We start from the raw sequence: 17,933 nt of genomic DNA on the forward strand, positions 1-17,933 counted from the left end.
AGGGCATATTATTAAGCCCATTATCGCCGCTTTAGCAGCAGTTTTCTGCCGCTAAAGCGGCGATAATTTTAACGCCGTTTCTTAATAATATGCCCCTCTGTTGTCTAAAAGTGCATGTCTTGTGTCACCTGATGAACTTTGAAGGGTTAACTAATGCCAGGTTGTGTTTGGTAGGTTATTGGTCTTTGCATAGATTATTGTCTGACATTGGTATGGCCTCGTGGCGCTATGAAATAACCAACGGGGACTTTCCTTACCATGCCAATGTTTCCATTGCAGACCAGACATTAATCCATCTTATGCTATTACGTGTAGTGTGTTCAGGTCTTGGTCATAGGATTAGGTGGTGTGACCTGGCTTCTGTATAATTGACTGTTGGGTTCCTATGTAAAGCATTAGCTGTGTCTATTTTGGGTGGTTATGGCGATTCTGATTCATTGGTCTGTGAGTGCATTGTACTGGTGTCAGTAAAGTGAGGTCAGAGGTTAACCCAATTGTTTACACAACTCTCCCCTCAGTGATATTCTTCTTGCTCCTTTGTTACACATAGTCTGAGCTTCGTTTTGCTTTCCTTCCATTGAGACATCACTGTCCGTATATGGTTTTTATTTCATGTTTTCTTTTTTCGTGTTTACGATGAGCAGTTCATCTACAAGTGTGCCTGCCTTGGTGTGTTCATGATGTCACATTCATGGCTATAGGTTGGATGTTATGTTTTTCCTCGCCCTGGTCTAGTATTTGAAGGCTAGTGCTGAGGCAACGAGTAAGGAGGGATAACTGGCCAGATGTGTCAGACACAAGATGTGTCTGATGTATGTAAGACTAGGCCTGGGCGAAAATTTTGTTCCGTTCGCGGAAATTGGGATAATTTGACATTTTCGCGTTCCGCGGAAAGCGCGAAAATGTCAAAATTTCCGCATTCCGCAGCTTAGCGATAATTTGGTTCTTGCTCGCGCTGTAAAATAATACATTCTCGTGCGCGCGCGATCGCCTTACCTGAATCCCTGCGTTCGCCGACAAGTTTTCTTGATCCGGTCGCGTTCTCCATGAGATGTTGTATTGTTTTTAGCCATTTGCGCTGTCTCGCCACAGTTCGCGCCCGCAGTGACATCATGCGTCGCGCGATCACGTCTTTCTTCTCGCGATCATGCACCGCGAGACAACTGAAAACAAGATGGCCGCGCCCGCGAGCAACCACATGGGTAGGTTGGCGAGCCGCAACCATGCAGAAAATCTCGCGAACATGCGGGAATAAAACTTCCGCATCTTCGCGATATTTCCGCGTGTTTGCAATAATTTTTAACATTTTCGCGATAATTTGCGAAAGTGGATTTCGCAAGTTCCGCCCACCCCTATGTAAGACGATTTGACTGATCAATTTCCCATCATTGTTAGTAAGAAGTAAACTAAGAGCCCAATGTATTACTTTGTGGGTCTCACCTCGTATGCAAATGTGGCATAGCTTCTCTGATAGGACTGGAAATAATGTTGTTCTCGGATGGATATTCGAATTGGTCACAGCGCAGAGAGGATTTGCAGAATCCCGGCTCGATCAGGCATCATTGAGGTAGGAATTCAGTTTTCGAATACCTTTGAATTCTTGCAAATGCGGGGGTGGAGCCCTGGAAGGGCAAAATAACTCATCCCTATATTTGCTTTTGCAAAATACAAAAGTTGCAGCCGGGGCCCTTGAAGGAATATGTTCTACAATTAAAAAGAGCAAGCAGCATGATGCACAGGTACATTGGGGCGCACGCAGTAGTCCCTCGGACTGCAGCCTACATTCACAATGTGGTCAGCAGTGCTTAATTTGAGCCGGTGCTTGCTCGATGGGACCGGGAAAGCAACGGACACAATTGATGGACGAGCTGTTTGATTGGTTGTGTGCTCTTGTGTATATAGATTATAGGGGTAGTTAAATCCCCCAAATCAGTTTTTCGACCTCATATGAGCTGAGAAAATAAGCACTCGTCTATGGTATTATTTTCTTTTATTTGAAGTCATGTGCAGAGACAGAATGACAGCTCACATGTGTTTCGCCCGAGGGCTGATAAGCCAGGGCTTTCTCAAGGCAGGGAAATCATGTCCGGTAAGTGTAGAATATAGAATCCAAGGCAAAGTGCGGGAGCAAAGGGCAGACGTTGAGTCTCAAATCACAATGCGGTCTGAATGAGCTGCTTTTGGGGACTCAACTACCCCTATAATCTATATACAGAAGAGCACACAACCAATCAAATTGATTAGGGTGGTATCTGGGTGAAACCACCATTTTGGTTAGTGCCACAATCTACATTTGGGTCATGACCTATTGTGTGTGGGCTCTGGTAACACCCACCAAATCAACCATTTACCTACAACTGATGGACGGAATGCAGAACAAATCAATACATTCACCCCCAGTCATGAGATCTGGGTTAAATCCATCATTATTTTGCTCACCATGCCACCCCAGTTTAGACCTGGCCATATGCAAATCAGTCTTGACCTTGTGCCTCATGGGAACAGCCCAGTCCGAACTGCCAAGCCAGGTCCTCCCCGGACCGGTAACAAGCATCCTAGGACCGGTTTTGGGGTTTCACCCCTCTTCAGCCAGGATAGCTTGATTCCAGTTGCACAGTGAGCCCAGGACCGACGTCTGGGCTGGACTGTTCCTATGATGCACAGGGTCAAGACTGATTTGCATATGGCTGTGTCTGGGGTGGCAAAGTGCGCTAAAGAACGATGATGGATTCAACCCAGATCTGTGACTGGGGGTGAGGATCTGAAAAGTTTCAGCGCTCCGTCCATCATCTCCTTGTGTTTGCTTTGTTCGCCCTAAGTTGGCAGGGTATGCCCAGACGTGGGTCCCTTGCTCACTTTGCCACTGGATTCAAGCTAGCCTGGCTGATGACAGCTGTTAGCCAGAAACCGGTCCCAGGATGCTTGTTTCCGGTCCAGTGAAGACATGGCTTGGCAGTTCAGGCAGGACTGTTCCCATGAGGCACAGGGTCAAGACTGATATGCATATGGCTGTGTCTGTGTCTGAACTGGGGTGGCAAAGTGAGCTAAAGAACGATGATGGATTCAACCCAGATCTGTGACTGGGGGGTGAGTGTCTGAAAAGTTTCAGCGCTCCATCCATCATCTCCTAGTGTTTGCTTTGCTCGATGGGACCAACAGCACTTATTTTTGGGGACCAGAATTTATTTTTCCACATCAGTTATTTACTGAGCGCAAGACAGGAAGAAATGCACCGATCAGAAACACAGAGGAAAAGAAAGACAGGGCGCCATCACAAAGGGAGGAAGCAGGAACCTGTAAGAGTGAGCTACAGGGGCTGGTGATGTCTGGGAGCGGATTGAAGAGGCATGAGGTGGATTTAAGAATTTCAGCCTTGGTATTCGGTGCGCCATTGTTCATTTGTACCGGCCGTGGGCTTCTAAGCAGAGCTTCAGGCATCGGCACTCTTTCTTTTACAAATTAAGCACTGTCAGGATTTTGCCTCTCACCAAAGAGCTTCCACTTTGTGAATAGATACAATCCTTTTTGATGTATGCAATCAAATAAATAGCTAGCAGCCAAAATTACAGTAGCAAACTATTCATGAATGTACTTGTGATTTACAATTGAGGCCCAATCATTTTTCAATTTTCTTTGTGAATCACATGGAGTTGCAATGCGTATGTTGCAATTTGCAAATAGATTTGAGACTCAAAACGCAGCATGGTGTAATGGCTAAGTCTCAGGCACTGTGTGTACTAATAATAATGTAAAATGGTGTAAATTCTGCAAGATTACACTAGTGGAAACAAAATTTTACCCAGGCATAATTGTGTCCACGCCACTAGCGGACACCAGACACTAGAGCTGTCTTTTAAATGAAAACTGTTTCTTTTGAAGATTTTTTTTCCTGCTTAGAATAAGTGGGCTTTCTATAATGTTTTCAGGTCTTGCCTAGGCAGTGCTTGCGCTGTCCCTTTGAGCCATGATGTATTCAGGTATTGACTTGAAACTCACATTTTCCGGCTATCTTTTCAATTGGCTCCTGTTACTGTCCTTTCTAAATGGTTGCTTTTGATTCGTGAATAGGCTATGTAGTCCCTCTTTAGTACTGCCTTTTCTACTTTTGTAACCTACCATGAGAGCTGGCCCTTTTACTTGTGTTGTTATCCGATATTTTTTATTTACAGTCTGTGAGCACTATTTTTCTTAAATGCTTATCTCCTATTGCAGTCACGACATACTTTCCTGTAATGGTGCCCGCTTTTCCACTCTCTGCTGACCATCTGCTCCTTATGTCGGCATTTATGTAACTAGAAGCAGACAAGAGACAGCATAATGTTTACCACTAAGTGGTTAATAGAACTAAAAATCTGTGTTCTTGTTTGCTATTAGACATTTGATTATGGGGTCTTGAGATTTTCCACCACTACACCTCCTTTCGGGCGAGAAGGTCACATTAAAGTGCAATGAAAAAGTTCATGATGCTTCTTCTGTTGTTTCCTCCAAACGTCTGTTATGTATTTATTTGTTTGCAAGTGCGGCACACTTTAAGTACAGTGGCCGCGCCTTCCTTTCTTTTCTGTAGCAGCGCAGCACACTTTAACTACAGTGGCCATGTCTTCCTTGCTTTTCTGTAGCAGCGAGGCATGCTTTTTTTTTTTTGCAGACGTTTATAAAGCGCAAACTTGACCCGAATCCAATCAGGTATCAGAGCGCTTTACATAGCACCTGTTACGTTACATGAGGACACATATTCATTTTTTGTTAGGCACGAGGAGATTATGTGATTTGCCCAGAATCACAGGATGTTCAGTGTCATTACCGAGACTCCAACCCCGTTCCCCAGGTCTGAGGTCAAGCGCCCTAGCCGTTAGGCCAACTCCTTAATTTCAGTGGGCGTGCCTTCCTTTCTGTTTTTACCTAGCCATGTTATGGATGCAGTACCATATGTGGCCAAAAGAGGTCCCATGGGACCTCTTTTGGCCACGTATGTTACTGCACCCTGCAACATAGCTAGGTAAAAAACATTGACATTTATAATGCCAATAACTCCAACTTTGCAGGGTTCAGTACCATATGTGGCCAAAAGAGGTCCGATGGGACCTCTTTTGGCCACATATGGTACTGCACCCTGCAACATGGCTAGGTAAACAACCATTTGCAATGTAATAGGTCTCGCATTTGTTAAAGTTACAGCTGTTGGCGTTAAAAAAGACAATGTTATTCAATTTTTTCTTTTTTATTCCATTGGCAATAGCGCTATGCAAATATAATAACTTAACTTCAAATACAAAAACAAAATTAAAAAACATTGTCATTTTTGACGCCAACAGCTCTAACTTTAACAAATGCGAGACCTATTGCATTGCAAATGCTTGTTTTTTTTAAGCTGGGCCCTGCAAAGACTTCTGACATGCCCGACAATCTAACCTAATGTCATTATCTGAGCCCTGTGAAGTGGAGGTTGTAGGCCCATAAGGAGCTGGCTCTTAGGTCTAAGGAGTGTGTCACACCCAACCCCCAATCACAGACACAGGAAGAATGAGAGCTAAACACTAATTCACCAAGGCAATCTGGTACACATGATTAAGCCCAAAAACAGATACAAACAGACATGCAGCACTTACACAGAAGTGTTAAGAGACACACCCATCGGCACTTATGAGCGTGTTAAAGGTTACACACGGGACTGACAAAATCATACACACACAGACAAGGTCAACAAGTGAACTGACATACATACAAGCAAAGAAACGCACACAAATCCCCCAAAACAGTGTTCTGCGCTACATGCCCCTCGCCTCTTTTTGCCCTCTTCGTGAAATGTGTTCATAGGAAGTGCTGGGCTGAGCCAATACAAGATGTGATTTAAACTCTAATCCGCGCCCTTCGGCACATAACGCACGCACGTCCTCGTCTGTCACACCTGTTGTGTCTTTCGTCAATTCTGCAGCTGTGTTATACGCTTAATTGTGGGCGGGCCTACTTGTTTTGGCTTCCAGGCTCTGTAACCGGTTTGCCCATTGGGTCCTTGGGATGTGGCTGTAGTAGCTGTGATCGATCAGGAGAACCCGCTGTCGGCACTGTAAACCTTGTAGACAGATGCTCTTGGGGTGCGGAAAACACTGTCTCTCCGAGATCGATGCACACAATTTGAAACGTGTTAACTGCTCGCGTGAAACGTTCTGTGCGTATTTATTGCGGCGCCGGCCCCGGCCTTTAACCAATGGCTGGGGTCGCTGTGGAGACCGAATTGTCTGCACCGAATGACACAGGCGGGCAAACAGGTGCATAAAACACATGGAAAGAACATGCACATAGACTGAGTGAAGGTGTCGTAGCGCGCAATGATGCCCCCTCCCCAGCAGAATGTGGCGAGGGGTCACTGAGTCTCCCACATGCACTGACACGCACAGGCCTTGCTCTGAATAACCCCTTGAGCAACCCCCAGGGCTGAAGGGGCCAGCGCTGCGCCCCCGAGAGTGATACACAGTCTCACAGAGGACATTATATGGTGCTCTGAGAGAAATTCGCCCGAGCAGGCTTGACATCCCGCTTGAAACAGACTTTAAAAACCGACAGCTGTGAGATCATGAACACTGCACTTAACCTTTGTGTGCGTGAATAATTTACTAGCCACGAGGTGGCAGATTGAGGGCAGCGAGCAGCAGTGAACAGACAGGTCCATGACCAGTCCTTGTACATGCCAGGCCCAGAGTCTGCCCCGGCAAAGCACACATCTCAGTGGCTGACGGGAAATGATGGGGGTCCCTGCAGAATGAAATGAGGGCACAACCCTTCTTCAAGGGGCCCCCATTTAACCCACGGTCAATTAATTTCTGTGAGATGTGCGTGACTCAGAGGCCCCTCGTCACATTCTGCAGTGGGGCCCCATCATTTTGCGTTGCGCCACTACGCACTGCCCCTCCCTACTGGTACTTTGTCGTCTAGGCCCACCCAGCCCTTTCCCTGCTATAGCATCAACAAAAGCTGAAAATCATGCGGCAGGCCTCCAGTAAACCTCCGCCCCCTCCACCTGCACGGTGCCTGGAGGACTGAGCCTGCGTAATTGGTCTATAACTCACCAGTCCCGGGCTTGGAAGAGCCTCGTGTCTGACATTCACCTCCAGGGGAGACCACTCTTATTAAAATTGCTCTTAATGTGAAATGTGGCGATTAAGTTAATTTTTAATGTTGAATTCCCCGTGGTTGTATGTCGACAGCGAGACTTACCCCCGCCCCTCAACAGCACAGACAAACGGGCGCGCGTGGAATGACGCACGTGAACACGCACACCCCGGCCTCCTCACCCACCAAAGAAGGGGAGCTCAGTGCTGCCCAGGGCGGGCGATACCACTCAATCCTAGGACAGACAGGCGTGGATTTTGGAGGGTGACATCCTAATGAGGGTGAGTTGAGGATTATGACGATGACTGGGAAGAGAATCCAGGACACACCGAGTTCTCTCTTGAGGAACACGTGCTGAATCACAGACCCCTCCCCTCCTACACACACCGTAAGCACAGCGCGAGTAATGACGCCTGGACCAATTCCAACCTGAACGTGAACTGTCACCCCTGGGCCATATAAACCTCCTACATAAAGAAACGTGCGCATGGGGCATAGTTCTCTGGCAAAACTGAGCGTTCACACATTGCCACATGAGCACTCGAGGAATCACGACTCTTAACAATCCCAAAACGCATTCACATTGCAGCAAGTGTGAGCAGTCCATCATTTGTTCCCAAGCCTGCACTATCGAACGTCAGGGATGCCGAAGACCAAGGCTGCCTAGTCTTGATTCCACGTCATTTGTTTATTTGCTTGTTTATTTTATTTTATTTATAGAGTTTTGTATAGCGCGGACTTGAAACGGAGGTAGCAAAGCGCTTTACATGTATTTTCTTCTACCACTAGACCCTCCCTGCCTCTTTATCTCACTCTTGTTCGTTCTTATGCATCTCATCTTTATCCATTTGTCACTTTTTCCCCCCTATTTCTCTCCCTCTTTCTAGTCCCCTTTTTTTTTTTTTTTCTCTTGCTCTGGTCAAAGTCTATTGAGGAAAAGTAAGTGCCGGTCCCCAAAAGTGTGTGCTGATGGGCCCACCTGCAACCACTGGCACAAATTAAGTTTTGCATGTAAGCAGAGAGAATCCCAAACATATTACACAAAATTAACTTAGGAAGGATCCCTAGTTAGGTTGGGGGCCGAGAGGAACACAATGCGGGAGTACACCCTCCCGTGAATAAACACTAAATCACTATAAGTACTCCCGCAATGGACCAGTTAGCAGTAGAAGCCTCTACTACCAGATCAGATGTTGGTATGCCCTATTCGAAGTAAATAACACCACCTAGGCGTGGGGAAGGAGGCAAGTCCTTTTGTTAATATTTTCCCTCACACACCCTAGTGGTGTCATGCTTCATCATTGGGACACCCTGACGCCTAGAGGTCAGGGTGGGCTCAACCAATATTCCAGGGAGCTCTTGATGAAATGATTTTTTGGCCAGGGGGTATAAAGATTAAAAATCGGTGTCGGACCCCAGTATCCCTTTATTCTTGGGTACGGCACTGATATTAAAATATAACAAGAAGGGTTACTAGGGGTATTATGGTCCTAGGACCCTATTGCCAACATGTTTCTGTCCTTAATGCCCCATAAAGGGTGCACGGACATTCATCACGGCTAGTGCCCCCTGCGTGTAGGGAAAGAAGTAAGAGAAGTTCCCTATACTATTGTGCAGTAAGGGCAGGTAGCTGCTCCTTATTAAAATATAGTTCCGTATTTGAAATCACTCCATCTGAAAAATAAAAATTGACAAACAACATATATAGTGCGTCAGTTCTTTTTGGCAACGAGACATATCAACAAGGACATTGTGGGTGTCTCTGCTCATTCCACATCATCATACGTGAAATCCAAAAAGAAAAATAGAATGTGCGCGTGATTTTAGGCATAACCATTCACTTTTCGTGACACACAACACTTTGGTGTGTGTCTATTTTATTGTGGCGGAATTTTCCGCATTCTATATGCACTCATAATTATGGTGTCAAATTCGTGCGGTGGCGGTTCTGTACCGCATACTATCATTACACATCCAATTGCGTGTGTATCTGAAACCATCTTGTGCCAAGCCTTCCAAATTGTCAACACGAGTTTAAAACGCATCACTCCTATCTCATGCATACATCCCAAATATACATTCACTCTAGTCTCTAGGTACTCTCTAGTTACATAGTACGCTTACCCCAATTTAGGAGAGGAAACACATCTAGTGGGACCGCTACACATAGGGTAGCCCTGTAGTCACACACTATATGTTTCCGTATCAGACGTTTAGTTAATTTGATGAGTTCACGGTCAAATGCCACGAGGGTTGGGAAAACGCCGTGAAGTAAGATGAGAGTCAAGACCCACAATCAATGGCCGCAATATGTAAGGGAATCAAAGGAGAAAACGAGAATGAGGTGTGGAAAACACACACACCTGCGCCAACCTGCTGTCTCACAACTCGTTCTCACAGAATCATCCACCTCACATTTAAGGTTTACTCACGCCACCAAGGGTCCTGCCCCGTGTCAGCACCTATTCGGTATGGGTTCCCACTGCTCGGAATCATTCTTGTGACTGCTGCCCTCGTTTTTAAGCTTGTCTTGATTGTTGATTGTTGATTCCGTTGCTTTCCGGGATCTCGTGGCCACGCCTAACGTGGAAGTAACTTCTGCGCATGCGACTATGTTTACCGCATGGGAATTGTAGTTTTAAACTTGATTGTAGTTCGTATCTAGTAGCTCATGATATGTTGAATCTGGTCAGCGTTACCCAGTGAATTCTACACATGTCCCGATGTGTACCGCATGGGAATTGTTAATTTAAACCCAACTGTAATACGTTTCTGTAAGCTCGTAATTAGAAAATACATAGTTGGTTCTAACCAGCGCTAAGCAGAAATTCTGCGCATGCCCCGATGTGTCCCGCATGGGAAAGTAGTTTTTTAACCTGTCTGTGATTCGTATCTGTAAGCTCTTAATTTAAAAAATTACAAAATTACACATTACAAGGTGGATTCTGGGTCGTCTTATCAGAGTGACTCTAGCCGCTCAGAACCGGAACAAGATAGTTGGTCTAGTGATGGATCAGAAAAAAGTTGGAGAGGAAAATCAAGAAGACCAAGGAGAGGCAATTTCAACCGTGGCTACCAACACCCACAAAAGTATCCCTGGCCTGGACCATATGGACCGATACCCTTTGAAGGTCCACCACCTCCATTTCAAGGACAACAACTTTTTTTTTCAGCCGGGACCTTTCTTCCAACCAAGCTTTCATCAGAACCGTTTTTTAGGACAGGGCGGAAGAAGAGGGAGACGCGGCCGGAGAAACAACATGAACAAACAAGTTCAATGGGAGGACAGCAATACACCAACGAACACACGGAGTATGCCGAAGGGACCGAGTGCAGGAACAAGCAACCAACGGGACTAGTAGTTAACCTCACAGATGTACACCTGACAAAAGAGGAAACAGATGTTCTCAACAAAGGCTTGGGTTTTGTACCAACAACTTATATAGACAAGTTCCAGATAAGATGTGAACTCAGTGAATTCTTTCTTAAGATACGTGTAAAAGCCTTCTTTTTGGACAAAGAAAAACTTGATGAAAATGATACATACACAACACTGAGATTAAAATCTAATTTCTTTCCTCCTACGTCCCTGATGCCTCCAGAAATACTGGCTTTTGAAGAAAGTGTCATAAAAGAGGTCAAGGACCTTCCCATCAAAACAGACACATACAACAATATGACAAAAAAAGAAAGAGAGGCTCTAAAAAATCTAAGCTCGAGACAAGACATCATAATAAAACTTGCAGATAAGGGCGGAGCAACAGTTATCCAGAGCACCACAGCATATCGCACAACATGCCTGAATCTCCTGGCAGACACCAAATTCTACCAACCTCTTACCAGGGACCCGACCACACGACTGAAGAAAACTATAAATTCCATAACTGCGGAAGCTTTGGGAGAAGGGTGGATCAACAACAAGGAACACGCATTTTTGAATTGCGAGGATCCTAGAACCCCCATCTTTTATACCATACCCAAAATCCACAAAAATAGGTCCCCTCCACCAGGTAGACCCATTGTGTCTGGTATTGGGTCCCTCCTGGAACCTCTCTCTAAGTATACAGATTGGTTTCTACGTCCCTTAGTCACAATGATCCGATCTTATATACAGGATACCAAACATCTTCTGAACATCCTTCAAGATGTACCATACAATCCAGAGAAAAATGTACTAGTGTGTCTAGACGTAGAGGCCTTGTACACCAGCATCCCTCAAGAAGAAAGTATCGAGGTGATTCAAACTGTCCTAAACAAAGAGGACTGGACCTGGGAAGCCCCGGTGAGCTGGGTCACTACTTTATTACGGTTGGCACTGAAGGAAAACTTCTTCCGCTTTGATGACCAGCTCTATTTACAGGTCCACGGAACATCCATGGGCAGTACGTGTGCGCCGAGCATAGCATGCCTATACATGGGGCATTTTGAAGATGAACACATATGGACCCCCAATCCTTTCTCAACCAACATAAAGAAATGGTGGCGGTACATTGATGACATCCTAGTTGTATGGGAAGGAGATACAACCACGTTGCAACAGTTTCACACATGGCTCAACAACCTAAACCCACATCTGAAGTTTACACTGACCCATGACCAAGACCACATATCTTTTCTTGACATCACGATTCATGCCAAAAACAATGGGTTAGTCAGTTCTTTATATACTAAACCGACAGACAGAAACAGCCTGTTACATTTCAACAGCGCCCATCCTCGTGCGTTGAGGGAAAATCTACCGGTAGGACAGTTCCTACGGATCCGCAGGAATTGTACAGACTTGACAGAGTATAAACTGGAGGCTCAAGTCCTGACAAAGAAACTGGCAGAAAGAGCATACCCAAACAGAATCATCGAAAAGGCACAGAAACGCTCCCGGAATACCCCACGAGAAGCTCTATTAGAAACTCATAAAAGGGATGAGCCCAACACCCTCATCTGCGTGACGACTTTCAATGCATCATCCAATGAGGTCAAGAAAATTATAAATAGGAAATGGCCAATTTTAACTTCAAACAAATTGGAATTTGAAAAACCTATGTTCTTCTTCAGAAGGAACAAAAGCTTGAGAGACACTCTGATCCATACAGATTTAAAGAAAGTGAAAACTATCCATCAAAGTACTTTATGGAATCAACCTTCCGTTGTTGGCCACTATCCATGCGGATCCTGTGTCGCATGTGCATTCACGGAACACACAAAAGAGATTGATTTGGGCATGCATCACAAATGGAAACAGAGATCCCATACCAATTGTAATTCGGAAAGAGTGGTCTATGTCATCAAATGTCCATGCCAACTCTTATACATAGGCATGACAGGGAGAAAAATAAAAGTACGTATCAATGAACATAGAAGCACCATCAGAAGATCCATAACAGCTACCAAACGTACGGCACACTATGTAGAGAAGAAACATTCAGACAGTGACCTATGGTGGTCTGTAATCGAGAAAGTTAAAGGAGATGGGAACATGTCCAAGACCCTCCTAGAACGGGAACAAAGATGGGTCCACAGACTAAAAACTCACATAATTGGTCTTAATGACCATATTCCTTGGAATCAACTAAATAAAAATCGCTAGTTTAAAAACTGCCTTATAAGTATTACAAAAGTGCCCCCACTTTTATGCTCACACATGGGTCTTTTAATACTAACCGTATATGTAGTTAAGTCATTGATCTGGTACTAGCACACGTAGGATAACTGCATACAGAGTGAGCCCCTGTCCAGATTCAAGGCAATATGCATAAAATCATAAACATCCATGCACACAGACATATACACACATATATATTGGTTGTGTAAGATATGGATATATAATCGAGTATATATGCACCTCTGGGCACATGGTTTATTTCCACCAACAAGCAAGTATGTATCGCTGCAGGATACTCAGTGAATTCACTTTCCAGATATCTGTAATTCACCTGGTTCACGCAAAGCCCTAAACTACTTCTCAACTCTTACGAATGAGAACCGTTAGTAGGTTTGAGCGAGTGATTTTTTAACAACCCAAACTCGCTTCACTTTTTAGGCAAAATATCCTCCTGGTGATCAATTAGATAACGCTGAGTAGAACCCACCTTGTAATGTGTAATTTTTTAATTTTTTTAATTAACAGCTTACAGATACGAATCACAGACAGGTTAAAAAACTACTTTCCCATGCGGGACACATCGGGGCATGCGCAGAATTTCTGCTTAACGCTGATTAGAACCAACTATGTATTTTCTAATTACGAGCTTACAGAAACGTATTACAGTTGGGTTTAAATTAACAATTCCCATTCGGTACACATCGGGACTTGTGTAGAATTCACTGGGTAACGCTGACCAGATTCAACATATCATGAGCTACTAGATACGAACTACAATCAAGTTTAAAACTACAATTCCCATGCGGTAAACATAGTCGCATGCGCAGAAGTTACTTCCGCGTTAGGCGTGGCCACGAGATCCCAGAAAGCAACGGAATCAACAATCAACAATCAAGACAAGCTTAAAAACGAGGGCAGCAGTCACAAGAATGATTCCGAGCAGTGGGAACCCATACCGAATAGGTGCTGACACGGGGCAGGACCCTTGGTGGCGTGAGTAAACCTTAAATGTGAGGTGGATGATTCTGTGAGAATGAGTTGTGAGACAGCAGGTTGGCGCAGGTGTGTGTGTTTTCCACACCTCATTCTCGTTTTCTCCTTTGATTCCCTTACATATTGCGGCCATTGATTGTGGGTCTTGACTCTCATCTTACTTCACGGCGTTTTCCCAACCCTCCTGGCATTTGACCGTGAACTCATCAAATTAACTAAACGTCTGATACGGAAACATATAGTGTGTGACTACAGGGCTACCCTATGTGTAGCGGTCCCACTAGATGTGTTTCCTCTCCTAAATTGGGGTAAGCGTACTATGTAACTAGAGAGTACCTAGAGACTAGAGTGAATGTATATTTGGGATGTATGCATGAGATAGGAGTGATGCATTTTAAACTCGTGTTGACAATTTGGAAGGCTTGGCACAAGATGTGGTTTCAGATACACACGCAATTGGATGTGTAATGATAGTATGCGATACAGAACCGCCACCGCACAAATTTGACACCATAATTATGAGTGCATATAGAATGCGGAAAATTCCGCCACAATAAAATAGACACACAACATTTTGGTGTGTGTCTGTCACGAAAAGTGAATGGTTATGCCTAAAATCATGCGCACATTCTATTTTTCTTTTTGGATTTCACGTATGATGATGTGGAATGAGCAGAGACACCCACAATGTCCTTGTTGATATGTCTCGTTGCCAAAAAGAACTGACGCACTATATATGTTGTTTGTCAATTTTTATTTTTCAGATGGAGTGATTTCAAATACGGAACTATATTTTAATAAGGAGCAGCTACCTGCCCTTACTGCACAATAGTATAGGGAACTTCTCTTACTTATTTCCCTACACGCAGTGGGCACTAGCCCTGATGAATGTCCGTGCACCCTTTATGGGGCATTAAGGACAGAAACATGTTGGCAATAGGGTCCTAGGACCATAATACCCCTAGTAACCCTTCTTGTTATATTTTAATATCAGTGCCGTACCCAAGAATAAAGGGATACTGGGGTCCGACACCGATTTTTAATCTTTATACCCCCTGGCCAAAAAATCATTTCATCTAGAGCTCCCTGGAATATTGGTTGAGCCCACCCTGACCTCTAGGCGTCAGGGTGTCCCAATGATGAAGCATGACACCACTAGGGTGTGTGAGGGAAAATATTAACAAAAGGACTTGCCTCCTTCCCCACGCCTAGGTGGTGTTATTTACTTCGAATAGGGCATACCAACATCTGATCTGGTAGTAGAGGCTTCTACTGCTAACTGGTCCATTGCGGGAGTACTTATAGTGATTTAGAATCCCAAACATACCACTGTGTGAAAGCACCTAGAATAAATCCCAGACTCTACTGGACATTTACAAATGTACAGGAGCGCTTAAGCATGTGCAGTCAATCCTAAACCCTATGGAACATTCTGTTGTGTGAAAGAACACACAGCCCATCCGAGACTCCGTAGATAGCTTGTGAGACGGGGAGAGCATAAGGGTGGTCTATTTCTCAGATTACATCACTTGATAGCACTTTTTTGTTCATGCTTGTTTTCAAATCCAAAAACAGAGATTTTCTGTGATAAATGTGTCCCATTCTGCTCACCTTTATTTCAGTGTTAGATTCTCACACCTTACTAGCATGAAGCAAACTTGAGATTCTGTCAAAAGTTTTAGCTTTCATTTTAATGTTGGTTTGATGTATGCTAATTGTTGAATGGTGATGTGGAAAAAAGATTTTTAAAGTGATTTAATTGGTAATGTAAAGCATGAAAACGCACTTTTTCTTGGACTCTTGTAAGTGTTACCTGTGTTGTGTTAGAATGTTGTGCCTTTCAAAAACAATTTGAACGTTTTCCTGCTGTTCTTTGATTTTATTTTACTGACACCCATAATGTTGGTGATTTTAGGAATATCTCAATGGCCACATCTTTTTCAGTTTTAGGCCCAGATTCTCTAAGAATCACGTAATGCAGCGCAGCAACCAAAAATGCTGCGCTGTATTGTGTGACAGAGTGGGAGCAGGAGAGCACCATATTCACAAAGGTATGGCTCTCTCCTCCCCTCTCCCAGCGCCGGCGCTGATTTCAGCTGCCGGGTGCCGGGCACACACCTTAGCGCCATAGTGCTAGTGTGCGTGCCTGTGTCTAGCATAGGTTTTGTACAGGAAGGCTAATCTTCCTGTACAAAATACTATGGCTAGACGAGTTTAAAACTTTTTCTTCTTTGTAAGTGTGCTGCACAGTGCAGCACACATGCAAAGTCCGAACAGCAAGGAGAATTGAAAACATTTCTTCTTTTAATGTCTGCTTTTCAGCGGCGTTCATTTTTGGTGCTAAACCCTGTCTACTATTGTTAGGAGATAGTTTAGCATCAAAAAGCATGCATGGTTGCATGGGAACACCCATTAACACCCTTGTAACGCCCTCCTTAACGTAAAGTAATGCAAAGCAACGTTTTGCGCTGCTTTGCATTAGTTTTCCATACAGACCAATGCAAATACAAATTTATGTTGCTTTGTTAATAGTCGAAAAAGTTTTGCGTCGATTTAGCGTTAAAAAAGTAACGCTAAACCGATGCTAAACCTTTGTGAATCTTGGCCCGAGAGTGTTCTATAGAGACTTCTTCAGTGAATCCGAGAGGTGTGCTATAGTCTGAAGTTTGGGAGATGGTGAGTGTGCCGGAGTATTAAGCCTTGTGTGATCTTGGATAAGTCAGGAGAGATTTCCTCCCGGGTGATTTCAGCATCGTCCAATGAAAGTTCTTCATTCCATTTGGATTGATTGTGTTTTAGGGATTTACTGTCTTGTGATCTGTGCATTTGGAGGCTTTGGTTTACATGGAGGGTCAAGTCAAGTAGATAAATAGATGGCATGAGTTCTGTCCTATAACCGGTAGTGTATGGATGCAATTTTGATTAATAATAGGCAGTTGTCTTTACTGCCTCTGGTTCTGATCAGTGATGTTGAATTTTCCAACCTAGACTGACCAGGAAAATAATACTTTCTATTATCCAAGACGTCCACATTATTTCCTCGATGATTTTATGATGTAAGGATTATCCCAGATAACTGAAATATTGAGTAGCACCTTTTGCAATATTGGATGATTTAGTTACCATTTTTTTCAGCTTTCACTGATTGTTACCATAGGTGGGACCCTCTAAATACGTTTTTTGGAAAAGAGCCATTTCATGTGGAAGAGACTGTATAGAGAGTTGCCCATGCTGGGTACAATCTTCAAATGATTGCACCAGAACACCCGATGGACCGTCATGCAAGCACTCTCACCAGCAGGCTGGACTACGGCAACGCTCTTTACGCTGGAATCTCCAAACAACTATCTACCATGACTCCAGACCATCCAGAACACCACTGCAGACTCATATGCGACCTACCGTGCTTCACACACCGCACCTTAGGAAGCTTTACTTGCTCTCCATTCACAAGTGCAGCCCATTCAAACTTCTCACACACACACATACAAAGCCCTACACAATACAGGATCAGAGTACCTGAACAGCTGCATACACTTTTACCAACCCACCAGACACCTGCGCTGTGCCTCACTCTCACTTGCACACATTCACTGCATCTGCAAAAGCAAAACTGGATGTCGCTCATTCTCCTACATCGCACCCAAGACATCGGAACGTCGCTCAACACATCAGAGCCTCATCCTCACTTCTTGAGTTCCACAAAAAGTTGAAGTCCTGGCTCTTCGTATAAGCACCTTGGGGACGACAAACCTACAAATCTGCCCAAGCGCCTGGAAACCCTCTCGGAGGATTAGCGTGCTATACAATTCAATATAACATAACAATAACGTTCATGCATTGTGGAGAGCCCACACAAAGCATCTAAGCCAATGAGTGATCTGGCTCAGAAGGAATTCCTCATGTCCATATTGAAAAGGTAAACATTGTTCATCCGTTCAGCTGTACCCCACATGTATGTAATGAGAGATCCAGATTTCTGCTGACTCGCACTCAGTTTCCTGATTCCCGGACATCCATGCTGAGTAAGGAGACCGTACGACAGTGGCGGCTCCTCCGCTAAGGCGGAGGAGCGTTGCCCAACTGCTCTTGGAGCAGTGTTAAAAAAAAAAGAAAATGATAATAACAGAAGTTATTTCTGTTATTTTCATTTTATTTCTAGTGTCAGCAAGGTCACAGCAAGGGAGGGCTGGGCTCCCATGACGTACAGAAGGAGGAGTGGTTGCTGTAC

At 44.4% G+C, this 17,933-nt stretch overlaps 1 protein-coding gene across 2 annotated transcripts in view; it reads left to right on the forward strand.

Annotated features, from left to right (window-relative positions):
• The window catches only part of SHANK3 (SH3 and multiple ankyrin repeat domains 3), a 2,151,740-nt gene that overhangs the window by 841,302 nt on the left and 1,292,505 nt on the right, over positions 1–17,933 (forward strand). The gene's annotated exons all lie outside the window — the stretch shown is intronic.

The sequence above is a fragment of the Triturus cristatus genome, chromosome 4_1, assembly GCF_964204655.1.
Source record: "Triturus cristatus chromosome 4_1, aTriCri1.1, whole genome shotgun sequence".
NCBI lineage: Eukaryota > Metazoa > Chordata > Amphibia > Caudata > Salamandridae > Triturus > Triturus cristatus.